General features: G+C 44.2%; 1 long non-coding RNA gene across 1 annotated transcript; it reads right to left on the reverse strand.

Annotated features, from left to right (window-relative positions):
• Window positions 1-1,979: 1,979 nt before the first annotated feature.
• LOC109285823 (uncharacterized) lies at window positions 1,980-8,515 on the reverse strand. Its single transcript, XR_002093685.2, has 2 exons — window positions 7,377-8,515; window positions 1,980-3,954 (listed from the first exon to the last, which is right to left on the reverse strand). It is a non-coding gene; the product is annotated as an uncharacterized LOC109285823 (long non-coding RNA).
• Window positions 8,516-9,272: the final 757 nt, after the last annotated feature.

A 9,272-nucleotide genomic window follows, 5' to 3' on the forward strand; every position in this document is an offset into this window, starting at 1 on the left:
GGGAGGAGGGGTAGCTAGCCAGTGTACAGGGGCCAGTGCAGGGGTGGTTTGGTGGATGCCTAGGGATGGGGGTGTCTGTCCAGGGGTGGAGGATTTTCGATAGGTCATGGGGTGGGGAGTAAAAATAGCCCAGTCAGGGCCAAGGGGTAGGAGAGCGAAATCCCAGGGCTGGGTCAGGTGACTGGGCTTTCCCAGCCCCTAGACTGCACTCTGAATATGGGCAGAGGGAAAGGTGACTAGTGCCTTCAGAGTCCAGGGGGCATCAGTGACCGATCACTGACTGGGGGGGGGGAGGTCCCTCAGTGGCCTTTTAGAGCCAGAAGGGGTGAAGAGCTGCAGCTGAGAGCAAGCTAGGAGCAAGCCCTCTCCTGAGGGCTATGCACTGTTAACAAGCATGTTCTGTGCGGGTGGGAGGGAAGAAAGAGACCAGGCAGAAAAGCCATGACAGATTACCCTCAAGGGTATAACATATGATGGATTGGGAGGATCAGTTAAACTAGGGGAAGAAGCAGCCTCTCTCCCTGGATCGGCTCTGATCCTCCACCATGAGTTAGACTGGGGAGCTGCATTTCTGTATGCATCCTAAGTGTAGGGTCTGCATTTGTGCAAGCTAAGTTAAATTGGATAGCTACTTTTAATGTGATCCTACCTCCCCCTCAACTCCCTGAATATCTATATGTACCCGAATTCCCCATTGCTTATATCCTAGAAGTCAGCCAGCCAGCCCTGGTACCCATGGGGAGTGGACCCAAGGATGCATGGATTGCTGTGGCAGTGAGCAGTGTGAGGTTTTTTCATTGTTCTCTTTTGGGCCCAGTGGGAAAAGTTGTGTTAGAAACTTTCTTTGGTGTCCCAGAGAGCTGGATGTTTCATAAAAGGGAAGACATCTGTTGTTAAAAACTGCATGGGCATAGCTATAAGGGGTGATGTGGAGGCTGCATAGCAGAGAACCACAACAGAGGACTGCTGTAATTGACCTTCACCAGGCTGGGAGCACTTGTTAGATGGCTCTAACTTTCCTGAACTTCTGTACAGTTCGCACTTAGCTGGACCTAACTAAGGATCTAAGGTCACAGACAGAAATAGGATTTGTGGCACAGTCAGCTCCTTGAAACCACTCCAAAGCTATGCCCAAACAGAAGAGCACAGCTGCACAGTCCTCCAATCACACAACAAACTGACCTTCACTTTATGAGGGATCAAATGAAACCACTCCTAAGCAGAGCAACTTCATGAATTTCTGTCAGCTTTGCTCAGCTGCTATTTCTGGATGAAAGGGGGAGAAGGCAGGGGAGAGAGATCTCTTCTGGGGTTCTCTCAGCCCCAGTGGAGTGGGGGGGGCAGGTGGATTGAAGCACCTCACCGTGCGGGGTGGAGGGGCTCCAATCTATCCAGCCCATCCATTCCAGCAGGGTTGAGAAAACCCCAGAAGACCTCCGTCCTCTGCCTTAACATTCCTCCTATCCAGAGACAGCAACAGAGCTCCAAGAGTCGGGGTGAAGCCAGAGGAGGAGACACGGAAAACCAGGGGAAGCAGCCGCCTTTCTCCCTGGCTTGGCTCCACTCCTCCACCCTCCCGATCCAACAGCTAACATTTTGTTGGATTGGGAAGATCAGTCTATTTCATGGCTATTTCTATGAATTGCCATGAATTAGCTCCAGGAGCTGCACTTCCATATGCATCCTAAGTGTAGGGTCCACATCTGTGCAAGCTAAGTTAAATCAGGTGGCCATTTTTAATGTGTTCTAACCTTCCCTTAACATCTGTATATATCCTAATTCCCCACTGTTTATATCTCTCCCTTCACTCTGTTTTGAGAGACAAGTCCTCAGTATATGACATATTGGAAGAGAGATATGCATGTGTCAGAGAAATTATTTGCTTAAGCTCCCAACCTAGAAAGGGAACACCTGCGAATACTCCTGACCCCAACGGGGCTCGTTTCCCAGCTGAGACTCAAATAAGTAGGAGATGAGGGTGTGGTCTTTCCAGTTTATTAGGCCGAAGGTCCCCCGACCTTAGAAAGGCAGAAGGGCCCCGGTTGCACTCTCACACACGTATTTATATTCTCTGGTTACATGAGCTTTTTGCACGCGCAAAGCTTTAGCGGAAAATTACTAGTATTGCATGACTCTTCTTCAACCTGCAGGGTAAGACCAAATAAGGCACAGTTCTGCCGTTAAGCTTGTCTATCATGCTCAGTTACTATGGGGGAAGTAGTGGGCACCTGAAAGTGCAGGCTGTGCTTCCTGTGTTGCTAAAGGAGACCCCTTTTTCTGTGCACAATTTCTAACAATCCCCCCTTATGGCCAAAGGCCTATGGCCTGCTGGCCATTTCCCAGGTTTGCATGACATTGAGATTAACTACTTTTTGCGTAACGTGAACTACACATGCTTTAATTACAGCAATTACTAAAATAATAACTAAGAAAATTCCTAATCCCCACAAAATGTATTCTAAGATATACCTTCCTCACATTCCTAGACTTGAGGCGATCCATTCCATTACTGACCAACTTTGCAAATAGTTTACCCGTCGTACTATGTCTTGAATTGTTTTTACTACGGCAGTTATATTGTCAGAGTGGTCAGGAATGTAGGTGCAGCAGGGTCTTCCTGTGATTAAAGCACATACCCCTCCTTCTCTAGCTAACAAATAGTCTAATGCTAGGCGATTTTCTAAAGTCATAACACGGTTGGCAGAAGCCTGTCAATGCTCTCTGCTGTGCTGTTGGCAACAAGCTCCAATGCATGTGCTAGTTGGCTGATGCAGTGATCTAAATAGAAATTTGTAAGGAAAGGAGCCGAGACTCTTATGAAATGGGCTGCACCTTGCCAAAAGCTATTCTAATCCCGTTTTTGTGGAAGGGCCGTGTATGCAAGATAGGGCACAGTTATGGTTCCAAGTCCAAGTTTTATTAGAAGTGGAGCATCCTATAGAACTTCCATAAACCACCATACATAAGGAAGCTGTAAGGAGCTGCAAGGGGCAGACATATTCCAGGGGAGGTACCCTTTTCTTTCAGCTTCCTTGGCCCCTACCGCAGTATTGTTTGGCCATATTAGATGTGTGGCATTAATGGTTAGTTTACAGCCTGACTGCCATCCTAAAAATCTCTTTCCTCTTCCACAAGGATTTTCCCAACACACTTGGGCCGATAACATGGCATCTGAAAGCACTACTTCTTTTAAGTAAGAGTTATTTCGCCAGGTACTCACTCCAATCCTATCTGTATCAGCCCATTCTGGATTAGAGAAGTTTCCTTCCCAGGGGATTAAAGGATAGGGTGGAAAGTTAGTGGAAGGAGGCTGTTTGCCACATATCCAGCAATCAGATAAATTTAGGGCCTGCGCTATGGCTATAGTGGAAATCAGGTAACTATTATCTTTCCACTGACCTTCCTGTTCTGTATCACTTTCCCACAAATAGGTGTTTGTTCTATGCGCCCCGAACAATAAGCCTGTCAGGATAACCTACTGAAATGCCATTATTAACTTATAATTTCCCCTGCTTCTACAGTGAAATACAAACACAAAATATAACAAGAAAGGTAATACAAAGCAATCCTAAAAACACAGATATTAAATGTTCTTGCATTCCTTTTAAGGAGTCTGGACAGTCCATGATTCTCCGATTCTTTTTAGCCACAGGGGCGGAACAGAGGTCGGCTGGTTGTAACTTGCTAATGTCTCATTTTGAGAACTGGGTTCGGTGCCAGGTTTGAGGTGACTGTGATGAATCTAGCTTTCTTTCTCGGCAATTTTCACAGCAGTGTACGTAGTAAGGAGAACTTGATATGGACCTTTCCAGACTGGAGCCAAGGTGTTTTTTTTTTCCCCCGCCGATGTTGTTTTACTCAAACCTAGCTTCCTGGTTGATAGGGGTGAAGATTATAGTTTAAAGGTACTGATTGAGCTAAAGCAGCTGACCTGTGTAAACACTGGAGAGACTCCTGTAAGGATAAAACATAACTAGTTAAAGCTTCATCTCTGCCGAGTAGACTAACATGCGGATTTTCCCATTTTTTATATATAATAAGAGCGTGACTAAACAACAACTCATAGGGGGACAGGTTGAGAGGTCACTTGGGTTTAGTTCTTATAGCGAACAGCACTACTGGTAAAGCATCTGGCCATTTTAATTTGGTTTGGGAGCAGATCTTTCCTAAAAGGGATTTTATACTCTGATTCATGCGCTCTACCTGACCCGAGGACGGGGGGTGATAGGGTGTGTGGAATTGTGCTGTTATTTCAAGGACTCTGAAGACTTCTTTTAAAACAGTTTCTGTAAAGTGAGTTCCTCGGTCAGAGTTTATCTTTCCTGGAATGCCAAAACAGGGAATTATTTCTTTTAATAAATGTTTAACTACTGCCACTGAATCTGCTTTTTGAGTGAGGAAAGCTTCTGGCCATCCTGTTAGTTGATCTACTACTAATAGACAGTGCTTGAAATTTCCAGCCTTGGACAAATCCATGTAGTCAATTTGCAGTTTTTCAAAGGGTAAATATGCCCACGGTCGGGCCCCTCGTAGGTTTTTTTTTTTTTTTTGTGCCCCCCGTACTTGTTGAAGGCTCTGTACTCCGAACATTGCAAAAGTTATTCAAGCAGCTTCTAAATGTATACCTGGGGTGAACCAGGTGGATAGGACCTGTTCTGCTATTTCTCCTTTTCCCGAGTGGCTGTATCTGTGGGCATCTTGAGTCAGAGTTCAGAGCAAGGTGCGAGGAGCAATTGGTCTGCCATCTGGCACATGCCACACTCCATCTTTTCCTTGCACAGCTTGCCACTTTTGGGTCCATGTGGAAATTTCATCTGCTGGGACTTTGTCATAAACAACAGACAAGGGTGGAAGAACAACTTGAGATGTGAAGAGGCTTTCTTTAGTCTGTAATGCAGCAGCCCTAGCAGCAGCATCTGCAAGATGGTTTCCTTTAGCAATTTCAGAGTCCTGTCTGGAATGTCCGGGACAGTGTATTACTGCTATTTCAGCCAGTAACATGATAGCCTTTAGTAGTTCTTGGACTTTGGTAGCATTACTGATTACGTGACCAGAGGACGTGATAAAACCTCTTTGTTGCCACAACTGTCCTGTCACATAACAGATCCCAAAAGCATATTTAGAGTCAGTATAGATAGTGACCCGGGAGGCTGTGGTCAATTCTCATGCACATTGGAGTGCCACTAGCTCAGCGGCCTGGGCGCTGGTCTCTGCTGGCAGAGGTTGCGCTTCTCATACCCAATGATGGGTAACAACTGCATATCCTGCGTGCTGAATTTCTTCTTGAATGAATGAAGAGCCATCAGTGAAAAGCACATAATCAGGATTACTTAAGGGGACGTCTAATAAATCAGAACAAGGTTTCTCTTGGGCCTCTACCAACTGACAGTAGTCGTGATGAGGGTCCCCATCCTCAGGATTCGGAAGTAAAGTGGCTGGATTTAGAACTGTACATTGCTGAAGTTGCACATTTTCTGCTGCTAACAGCAGTACTTCATATCTGTTCAGACGCTGGTTAGAAAAGTGTTGGGTGTTGTGTTGTAATAGGAGAGCTTCTACCACATGAGGCACTTGAACCACAAGAGGGTGACCTAACACTAAACCTTGAGCTTTTTGAACTAACATGGCGGCAGCTGTGACTGCTCTGAAAATTCCCCACAGCTGAGTTAAAACACATGAAGCAATGCCTCAAGTCTCATGAGTGAATAAGGTAAAGGGTCCTATCTGCACTTGCGTCTCAGCGCCACGGGGCACTCGCATAGATTTCCCAGTTACTCCCATAATTTTTTCAGTTCCTGAGACCGCAATTCCTGCCCTTTTTGGAGATTCTCCCAGTGAGGATAAATCTGCTCCCGTATCTATAAGACATTTATAAATTTTTCCTGTTACTTGAAGTGGAACATAAGGGGATGAAGGGGCACAGGTATACTCAAAAGATGAAGATTCCTGCAGATACATCATGTGGAAAAGCCCCCCCCCCTCATTTCATTGAGAGTCATCTATGTCCTGTTGCAAGCCTTGGATCCAGGGGTCTGTAGGATCGATGCTTGCAGCCCGGTTATTTCCCTGGGTTCCCCCCTTTTTTCCTCTGTAAGGGGGGGGTCCCCTAGGGCAGTTCAGGCACTCTCGTTTCCAATGCCCCAATTGTTTGCAATAATTACACATATTATCGGGGTCCAATTCCCTTGGGGTATTAGGCCTCCCTTGGTACTCCCTATAACTTCCTCTTCCTCTTCCTCTTTTCTTCGACTGGAACTGAGAGCTGAAAACAGCAGCTAAAAATTTAGCTTCTTGTCATTTCATTTTTAATTTTTTTTTTCCAGCTTTTTGAACTTCCAGTCTCCGATTGAAGGCGTGATTAGCCAAGTCTACTAATTGTTGTATAGTTTTCGTGTTTCAATCAGGGTTATATTTGACTATGTATTTTTTAATATCTGTTACACAACCCCCTACAAAAGTGGATGTTACAATGGTTTGATTTTGCGGAGCCTGTATGTCGAAACTTCCTCCATGGATTGCAATGGCTTTCAGCAGCCTACTGTAGAAATCTTGCAGATGCTCGTTCGGACCTTGTACCACAGAAGTTACTTTGGTCCAGTCAGTTTTGTGTCCTGCCCTGTTTATTCCTTCTCACAAGGTCTGTCTAGCTAACTGTAATCTTTCTTTTCCATGATTATCTCCGTTTATTTCCCAATTTGGGATACCAATAATCCATTTGTCGAGGATGGGGTTCCTCCAGAAACCCCTTCAGGTACCTTAACTTATCAACACTGAGGGATCCCAACACTGGCCTCTGGAGATCAGGGTTCTCATAAGTATAGCCAGGCCAGACACTAGTGCATAAGGCTATAGCGCGCTTCTTACTCAATTGGCCATGTCCAGATAACTTATTCCAGTTACTTAACAATTCTCCAAGAGGACTACTAGCGGGAATTGACTGTTTCTGTCCCATCGTCACTCTTGGCAGACGTCCCTTTCCCCAGATAACCTGATACACTATAAATCTCCCCAAGGACCCTGCTTTCTTGGCTACCCTAGACCTAACCAATCTGGAAAGGCAGGTTCTAGGATGCCTCAAACAGGTTGGAGGACTTATCCAGTTAGAAGGTCAGAGACAGAGACAGTTCCTCAGTGCGCGAATAGAGACATAAAATGCGTCACACAGATTTATTGGCTCAAAAGAGTCAAATGGGCAATTAACTAAAATTGCCTGTGCGCCCAGGTTTGAGGAACCGGAGAGCAGACTGGCCTATAACACATTAGACAAGACATACACAACATATAAAAGACCACACCATGCCAATAAAATTGAAGGAGTCATCTTATCATCCCGCCGTGTCTGCAGCCTCAACCCAAGACTCCCATGGTGAACTCACCTCTGTTATGGCCAGCCGGGGGTTGGGTTCAGGCGGCAGCAGCAACGCGACGAGCTGGGTGCTCCTGGCTGGCTCGCCAAATTTGTTGGAGAAATTATTCGCTTAAGCTCCCAACCTGGAAAGGGAACACCTGTGAATACTCCTGACCCCAACGGGGCTCGTTTCCCAGCTGAGACTCAAATAAACAGGAGACGAGGGTGTGTTCTTTCCAGTTTATTCGGCCGAAGGTCCCCCGACCTTAGAAAGGCAGAGGGGCCCTGGTTGCATTCTCACACACGTATTTATATTCTCTGGTTACATGAGCTTTTCGTATGCGCAAAGCTTTAGCAGAAAATTACTAGTATTGCATGACTCTTCTTCAACCTGCAGGGTAAGACCAAATAAGGCACAGGTCTGCCGTTAAGCTTGTCTATCATGCTCAGTTACTATGGGGGAAGTTGTGGGCACCTGAAGGTGCAGGCTGTGCTTCCTGTGTTGCTAAAGGAGACCCCTGTCTCTGTGCACATTTTCTAACACATGTTAAAAAATATACCCCATTGGAGGAATAGTTCTTTGCTTCGCTGTTGTTCTGTAATACTTGACTTCTGTTGGCCTCTTGCTGATATGCTGTAGTTTAAGAAATATTAATGTTGATATAAAATGCTGCCAAGTTGCACAATTGCTGCATTGTTCATCAAGCATTATTTTGACCCAAGCTATTATAAATAAATAGAATGCACATAATTAAATTTGGTGTTGGTGACGTGCTTATCTGAGGGATTTTCTCCCTCCCTTAATCTGTATTCTTTTGGTCAGGGTTAACTTATATTACCAATATTTACCATAACTTTTTAATTAAATAGGTGGAATTTTAAACTGTTTCATCAATCCATTCCAACGAGTTTAATTTTCTGCAACAATAGCTTTAGGAGGATGCTGCCATCTTTGGACAAGTATGGCCATTAACATATATAATTGGAAAAATATGGGAAGAAAGACAAAACCTGTGTTTGGCTGCAAAGCTATAAAATCTAGAAGATGAGATAAGTTGACATCTTTTCTAATGGGAGACAGTGACTAATCTGTTCATGATAGTTACAGTGTAGCAAACTAATTATCAGCTAATAAATAAGAGCATTTTTCCTGATGTAGATCTCTTGTATTACAAAAGAAGAAAAATAAAATGAAAAAATACAATATAAGAAGAACACTCACTCTAAGACAAATAATTATACATACTTATAAATGTAAATATAAATGACAGCAGTAACCTAAATTGAAAAGCTGGGGGGTTTCTTCCAGTCTAAGTATGTCCATTTGGGCCAAATTCTGTGATCACACCCAGAGGCATGTCTGTGGCCTCCCTGAATTTCAAGTGGGATTGTACATATACATCCAGAGACAGAGCCAGCAGTAACATCCTGAACATCTGGAAGTCACATCATAACAATTTAAGTGCATTCAGATGCTTAAAAATACAGATATCTAATGAGATTTTCATTTTAATGGAAGTTAGGTGCCTACAATCCCATTTACATTTATAAGCATCTAAATATATATTTTAAAAGTCTGGTTCAGAGATCTTATGGGTAAATTTTAGCCCTGTACAAAAAGACAGCAAAAAAAATCTGTCTCATTTGAATTCCATTAAACTGTTAAAACTTAAATGATGCAAACTTGTGCTAACCTTTCACATAACAAGGAATTTCATCACACATCTTTCCTTTATTTATTGCACATTTTCAAACAAGGTTTGGAGAACTCAACCAGGGGAAAGCTGACTACATTACACTCACCCACCACTGAATAGGTATTCACAGATCCTTTGCATCAGTTTTATCCAGGAAAAATGCCTGAGAAGATACCTGTGAGAGGCACAGTAAAGTCAAGGCATCAGCACGTGCTAAACAACATGCT

This window comes from Alligator mississippiensis, chromosome 5, assembly GCF_030867095.1.
Source record: "Alligator mississippiensis isolate rAllMis1 chromosome 5, rAllMis1, whole genome shotgun sequence".
NCBI lineage: Eukaryota > Metazoa > Chordata > Crocodylia > Alligatoridae > Alligator > Alligator mississippiensis.